This window comes from Lactuca saligna, chromosome 3 (assembly GCF_052625555.1).
Source record: "Lactuca saligna cultivar CGN05327 chromosome 3, ASM5262555v1, whole genome shotgun sequence".
NCBI lineage: Eukaryota > Viridiplantae > Streptophyta > Magnoliopsida > Asterales > Asteraceae > Lactuca > Lactuca saligna.
This window is the reverse complement of record NC_136419.1, coordinates 202654356-202662371: the sequence shown is the minus strand read 5'-3', so window position 1 is coordinate 202662371 and position 8016 is coordinate 202654356.

Sequence of the window (8016 nt, the reverse complement as noted above, 5' to 3'; positions counted from 1 at the left end):
CGATTTGTGCCATAGTAGCGGTTACTGCCGCCATTACAGTAGCTTGAAATGTAGCAGAGTCCATCTGCAGGAGCGGTGTCTTGCGGGTGCGCTTGTTATCCTTGCGGGATGGCATTTTCCTGTGTTTCCATCTACATCACTATGATGTATTTGCGGTAGTACGTAATCTCATATTTGGCATGATCGTTGCGTCTATCTTTAGAGTATATAGGTTGTTCTGGTTTTGAGATCCTTGAGTGTCTAGCGGTCTCGAGGGTTCGCTTGTGCATATTATTGAGTCTTTGCAGTAATGTGAAATCAATATAGCACCTAATTGTTTCAGGGGTAAGTACCATCTCAGTACACGAAAGAGAGTCATGTCGGATAGTAGGGGGGAACTAGAAAAGGTTGATCCTAATCGTGGCGGGAAGTGTCTGGTGGTGGTGATGGTGAAGTGGATGCACCTTGGAGACGAGCTACTTGTTGCTCGTTATCTCGTAGGCGTACTTCCCAAACTAACTGTCTCGCTTGAGAGTCTCCATTCACTTCCCGTGTTTGCCTTTCATACCTCCTATTAGCAAACTACATTTGTTTCGTTCGATTTGGGGTGTCCTGAGTTTGATTATCAATACCTCGGGTGCGTCAGACCAAGACTGGGAGAGCCTGGTCAGCGGGTCCTTTATGGCCAATGGTCAGAGAGACCTCGGTTCCTGCCCTAGTGTGGTCGTATCCCCTGCTGGTGACTCTATTTCCAAATTTCGTATGCCCAAGGGGGGCATGGGGCCACTGGGGCGCACACGATAAGTCGGTATTCTGGCTTTTCATGGATGGTTGATGACATCAGATTCTGCATCCGAGTCATCATCATCTCTGCCCTTGGGCTCTTCCTCCTCGAGGTCCACTATTGTCTCAGCGGGTTCACCTGCGAGTTCTACCTCGTGTTCCTCCGGTGGTTCTTCCTCTAGATTGAGCCACCCTACTGTTCCTTGACTAGGGAGATAGGGTTTTCCTTACTAATGATACTTGTCTATAGCCCATTGCACGAAGGACTATGAATACTAGAATCAAATAGCATACCAATTACTCCTATAATCCTACAACTATTGCATAGATTTAGTTGGGGTTCCCTTTTTGGAGATTAAGGGGTATGTTTTTAGATTCCCTAGCTATCACGATTTCTTCCAGACATGTGATGGTTGTACCTTGGAGGGAATGTAGTTGATCAGGCTACATCCACTCCTTGATACAACCAAGAACAGTCCTGGATTAACCGAGATACTAGCATTATCTTGTTTGGTTCGGTGTTAGGTTCTCGTTCCTAATACAAGCAAGGGTGTTTTATTGTTATGTTTTACTTGTTTTGTTCAGAGTTATGTTAGTCCCTCTTTTGGTTTATAGTTGCATATCAATGTATGGTTAGATATGCTAGTTCACTATAAACAGAGCTCTGATACCAACCTGTCACACCCCTGAACCAGACGGCGGAAACGTCCGGGGGCTGTTGTGACTCAATTGAATACCATCACAATTAATATACATGAAACATAACATCATACATTACCAAGCATTGGAATAATACAACTGGTAGCGTTTACATTTAGTACATTGTTCCCTAACATTACATGCCCAAAAAGTAGATTGTTCGGTGCTAATTAAACAAGCAGCAAAACGTCACTGAGTACACTTATCCCTTCGATTTATCTGTTACATGAGAATACAAGTATTTTGAAAAACATCAACATATGAAATGTTGGTGAGTTCATAAGTAATGTTTGAAATCCAATGATTGTATTGTTTCGAAAACCACCAGAAAATCCGATATTTTCTGAAAATAGTATAACGTAAAAAAAAAAAGTGTGAAGATCCGTGAGTATGCTTGTTTGTTTTCTATATATGTAAGCGTACGCGTTGTGAAGTTCGGCGTGTAGTTCGTAAGTGTACTAGTTGAAAACCCTAGGAAAACCCGACGTTTTCCTATCACTTTGCTTTAATTAGTTTATGTGTTGTTGTTTCGTTACGTTAGAGGTGTTCGTTGAGCTCCGGAGGCATTGAGTATACAGAGGGTGGTGAATTGTTGTAACGTACGTTAATGAAAACGTCCAGTTGACAACCGTACTAGCGATCCCTTAGGCGTCACTCGCACTTATTCACACAACTCAATCCTCCCGGACTTGTGTAGTCCCACGACCGAAGAGAAAAAGAGAAGGTGCAAAACCCTCGGTATTTCCCTACGTCGTTCAAGACCATTGCAATTGCGAAGGGCTCGAAGCCCATCCCGCAATCGTGAGTTCCCGACTTTACTAGCAGCACCGAAGGACCCTTGGGGACCAGCAGCACATTTGCCATTGAAAGTCCTTTCACACGCGGTTAAGTCGTATTAGACCCAACTACATGTAAGCAAGTATCCTTTGGGCCTAAAGATCATGTCATAGGGCTAGCTAGGCTCAACAAGCATGATTTGCAACTTTTGGGCCTAAGGAGTGTACGTATTGAGTAATTTCCACGAGAGTATAGAGTTCCGAGAGTTCCATATGTGTATTGAGCGTTGTAGTGTTAGTAGTTTTGGATTTGTTATTGATTCGAGACCGAATCAATTCGTTTGATAACGATTGTTGGTGACATTGTGTATTGTAATTCATCGAGAGTCGTAGTGTCAGTCTTTGTTCACAACGAGTGTATTGAATTATCATTGAAAATTTTCTGTTTACAACGCCTCTTTATTTTGTAAATTTACTCTTTCACCCCTTTAGGTAAATTAATTTCCGGTTTAGCCCTTAAACTATTTTTCTTGACATTTTAACACCAAAAATTATTGAAATTAATATTTTTCAGCATATTTTTCGTTGAAAACAGTTTAAGTCCCTGAAATTGCAGTTTTCTCGGTTATAACCCTCCTTTTTCGCAGTTTTTACAATTTTGGCCCCAATTGGAAATTTTTTGCAACTTTGGTCCTTTTTAAATTTGAAAAGCATTTTAAACCTTTGAAAAGTACTTGTAACACTAGTAGTCCATTGTTTTACAGAAAAACACACTTTTGGCCCTCCAAAACAGAAAATTTCGCATAATGGGCCCTATTGGGCCGAAAATGTCATTTTTAGCCCATTAAGCTTGAAATTTATGTTTTTAATCCTCCAAAGAGTATATTTTCAGAAAACACATTATGGAAACTGTTTTGACTCATCTCACCCATCAGATTTCGAAATATTTCATTTTAGGCCCTTCAACTTTGTATTTTTAACATTTTATGTCAAAATAATGAGTTTTTAGCCCAAAGTAAGTGTTGTCAAGCCATTTAGCTATTTGTCTTGGTATACTTTGCATGTAGTAGTATATTTTATGGTAGTATCATTTAACATAAAATATATCTCGGTTTTTAGTGATTCATAAGTAGATCTAGCATCATAATCATACAAAACATACATATAAGCATAGAAATCATACAAAGCATACACATAATGATAGATCTACACCTTTGCTTGTATTCCCCCCCACAAAAACTTATAGAAAAACGAAAACAAGGGGGTATGAAGCTCACCTTTGCTTTGATGTTTCGGTTTTGAAGAAGAGATGAGGAGATTTTTAGTCCTAGCAACACCTTGAAGTAGTTTTCGAGCTTATAAAGTTTCTAAGGTGTGATCATGGAATAAAGTTATGTAAGAAGGAGTTCTTAATGTTACATTGAAAGGAGATGTTGGTGTTTGATAATAACTTACCGAATATGGAGATTGTGGTGAAAAATCCTCTTGTAAACACCCTAAATCTCGAAATTTTTGGGGGATGATGGAAGAGTTGTTCTTGAGAGCTTGATAGAATTTTTTGGAAGTTAAGTGTGTGTGTGTGCTCTTCTCAGCCAAGAGAAATAAGAAGAGAAAGAGAGGAGATAAGGAGTATTGCATGAAGGGTAATAAGTGTCTAGACGTATGTGATTATCTAGATATATGCTAGATAATCATGTGTTGGCAAAGTCTAAATCAACCTCCTTCCATTTGTTTTTTTTTGTTTTGGAATGATCTTGGGCCGAGATTGGGCTAAGGTAAATTAGGATGAGGTGATTTTTGCCCATTTTTGGTCTTGATTGAATTTATGAAGCCCAAAAATCATTTTTCGGCCCATTGAGCCTTAAGTGCATTTTTGGCCCACTTTGACATAAAGGAATGGATTTATAGCCCATTAGGGTTAATTGGATTAGTTATGGCCCAATAAGGCTCATTAGAGATAAGATGAATTATTTTAGGCCTACATGGCCCAAAATGCTAAGGTTTTATGAATGTGGTCTATTTAGAGCCCAATTAGGGTTTCTAGGCCCAAGATAGTCAACTTGAAGGTTTGTTGGTCCATTAGGCCCAATAAGAGAATCCTAGGCCATAGTGAACTTGAAATGGGATATCTAGGGTTTCCAACCCTTATTTGAGCATATGAGATATATTTGAATAGGAATGGAGCATAGTATTCACTTAGAGTACAAGTTATCACACTAGGTGAATGATTGCATGAGAGTAGAATTTCCTAGCAAAAATGCTAGTTGTGACAGATAGGTCTACCCATGAGGTTGTTCAACAGCCTCTCTACATTAATATTCTAGCTGCCCAAAAGTTTGATTCGAAATATGGGTTGATACATCTTCTTCCGATATTCTAAGGCCTCGAAAATGAAGATCCACACAAATTCTTTAAGGAATTTTACACTGTTTGTTTCGGAATGAAGCCACACGTTATGAGAGAAGATCATATAAAATTAAGTGCATTCCTCTTTTGCTACAAGACTCGGTAAAAGAATGGTTATACAAGCTCTCATCCAGATCAATAACTATATTGAACGAGCTTGTGAACTTATTTTTAGAAAATATTTTCTAGAAACACAATGTTAAAACCCGATATTTCAAATCAATGTAATGACCTAAAAAGTCAATAATTGTAATCTCTTTTGATATAATGAAATTAGAGTCAAAAATAAAATATTCAAAAGTCTCTATTTGGTTGCCTAAAATTATAGTTATCGTGTCAAGGTTTTCAGAAATATAAAGAACACTAAAATCTGAGTTATAACAAAGAAGTTATGACCAAACGAAAATTCGTGCCAAAACCGGTAAAACACTGAAAAACGTAAAAAGTGAAATTGCAATAAATTACTTTTTAGCCTTATGTATCTAAACGAAAGTCGTAGATTATACTAAACCGTGAACGTGCATAAAAAGAACGTCAAAATCTGACTTCCTATGAGGAAGTTATGATTTTTCTAAGTTTCAGGATAGCAGTAGACAGCTAAAACTCGAAATAATGATCGAGGGATTTTTGGCCGAAACAAGCTAAATGAGAATCGAAGATCTCAGCAATGGTAGCGCAACGGTAAAAATTCTGACGAAAACGGACGTCGGATGAAGAAGTTATGGCTTTTTGATGGAGTTTTCGTGTCCTGGCCTATTAAAAATAATTAATTAAAAATAAATTCAAAATTAGCTGACAAAATCTGAACGAGAGTTGTATAGCATATTCTCACCTACGCGTGCATATATAGAACGTCGAAAACGGAGATCGTACACGGAAGTTACGGATTTTACAAGTTCGAGACACAAAATCCGAGGCTGTCAGGCTGGCCATGACATTGCACAGATGGCCACGACGTGGGACTATGACTGATGGGTTTTCAGGCTTGGCAAAAGACGTCTCATCCATGGAAGAGGATAAGATCGACTCCACGACATGGGCAACCCTTTCCCATGACGTGGGACCCAAAAATTGGGTTATAAATACGGCTCAAAGGGTTTCAGGTTTCATTGCTCAATTCTCTTCTTTCTCGTGTCGAAGCTCTGCGTTTAAACCCTCAAATCCATCCCAAAGCCTCGGTCTTCTCATCTAAGTTCCGAAGGAAGGTTTTACGCTCCCGAGATTCCCGAGAAATCAACTTTCTCAAGTCGAAGTTCTGCTTGGTTTTCGTCTCACCCTCTTCAATCTATCAAGTGAGTTCATACCCCTACAACTACGTTTTCAAATGCTTTGTAAATACTTTTATACAGTTTTAAAGGGGGGGGGGTGGAAATACAAGTAAACACACAGTTATTCTCGTGTGAAAAACATCAATCTTTTGCTATACTTTTTTTGTTAAATAATCAATCATATGTGATTTATAACTATAATACGAAAACGTTCTCATGCAACATATCACGATAACACCCTGTCCTTTTGGAATAAAACATGTTGTTATATAAATATCAAACACTTTATTTATATTTTGAGTATAAATGTTCAATAATGTTATTACAAATGTTATACTTTACATACAAAGTAGACACTACATTAGGTATTACCATACAAACGGAACACTTTTGGAAAAACTATAATAGGTATAATTTATGAAGAAATCATGAGATTTTATATACTATAAGTACTATATCAAGGAAATACTTTCATATATAAGAACAAATGAAATCTTCATATGTAAATCTATTTGATACTAAGTTTTATGAGCCATTCAACTTCACGTACTTTCAAGTATGCAATTAAAGTCCTGTATTATATACCATAATCTCTTGTAGGGAGAGCATGATACTTGTGTATAGATCTATACGGGATTGACAATCCCGCACCTAAACTGTTAGCTACAGTTAGACCGACAGGTCTGGGGTGACAAATGTCATAACATTCCAACGCCTGAAGAACGTTGTTACAGGCAGTCTGGGTCAATAGCATGATTATAAAACTCACATGGAGTATTAAAAACACGTTGATTTACAGGGTTATCAAATGCCTTAGTGATTTTATACATACATAAATCTACTATTCTGGGCATGAAAAACACTATTGCTTTACAGTTTTGAAACCTTTAAACTACCACACACTTATGGAAAAATATTGGATTTCTAGAAGCAAACATTCAAAAACAGACGAGTCTTGGTAGAAGACTACTTTTATATACTAGTAGGAAATATGGGATTTTCTAGGAGTTTTCAAACATCTACAAACGATTTCATTCAGATTTTTTTACAAACATTGACATTAAATACTTATGAACTCACCAGCTTAAATGCTGATCTACTCCTTCAAACTTACTTGTATTTCTCAGGGATTCAGTAATACAGGTAAACTTTAGCTTTTGGAGAAGTGACGCTAAGACATCAGTTTAAAACTCATTTTGTCATCATATTGTAATTTGTTTTGAAACAAGTATCATTCGACAATGTAACTTTTAAATTATATATATGATGGTTGTTTTACTTTCTTTACTATGTATTCAATTGTTACGATACTGCATGAAGTCATCCACCCTCGAACGATTCCACCGTTCTGGTTTGGGGGTGTGACAGATTGGTATCAGAGCATTGTTTATAGTGAACTAAGTATATCGAACCACATAAGATATACAAACTATAAATGCATAGGGACTAACAATCTCTGACAAAACATTTTTACACCTAAACCGCATTTCATATAACCTATATTGTTAGGGTCGTAAAAGCACAAATACATGTATACAACGATTTATTTTCATAGTTAGAACTATACAAGAAGTATTAAGACAAGTTGGACACTACGACTAGGCCATGAAATATGTAATAAAATTTGTAACAAATATAGCCTGATCAACTATATTTATCCGAGATCGGACTAATGTATGTCGGGGAATGGTCGGAGTGAGCAACAAGTCAAAACTTACCAAAATAACACTAGTATCAAACGTACATACACAATGGTCGGATCCCATCTACTGGGGGACCCCTACTACCCGAATCAAGATAATGGAGAAGGGTTAGAGAGTGATCCGGAAGAGGATTACAAGGAAGAAAAATATGAAGACTCCGAAACAGATTCCGAAAATAATAACCTACCCTTAGTAGATCCAATTTAAAATCCTATTCCTCAAACGGGATTTCAAGGCCCGACGCCTCTGTGGTCAACGAACCTGAATAGGTGGAGTCGCGAACAAGGTCAACCCTTCCATACAATGGAGACTGAATCTTCTACAATCTGAGCGAGAGAGGCTCAGTAGACAGAGTCCTTCCTATATTGATTTGCCGAATTGCTCGCATTGACGAACAAGAAG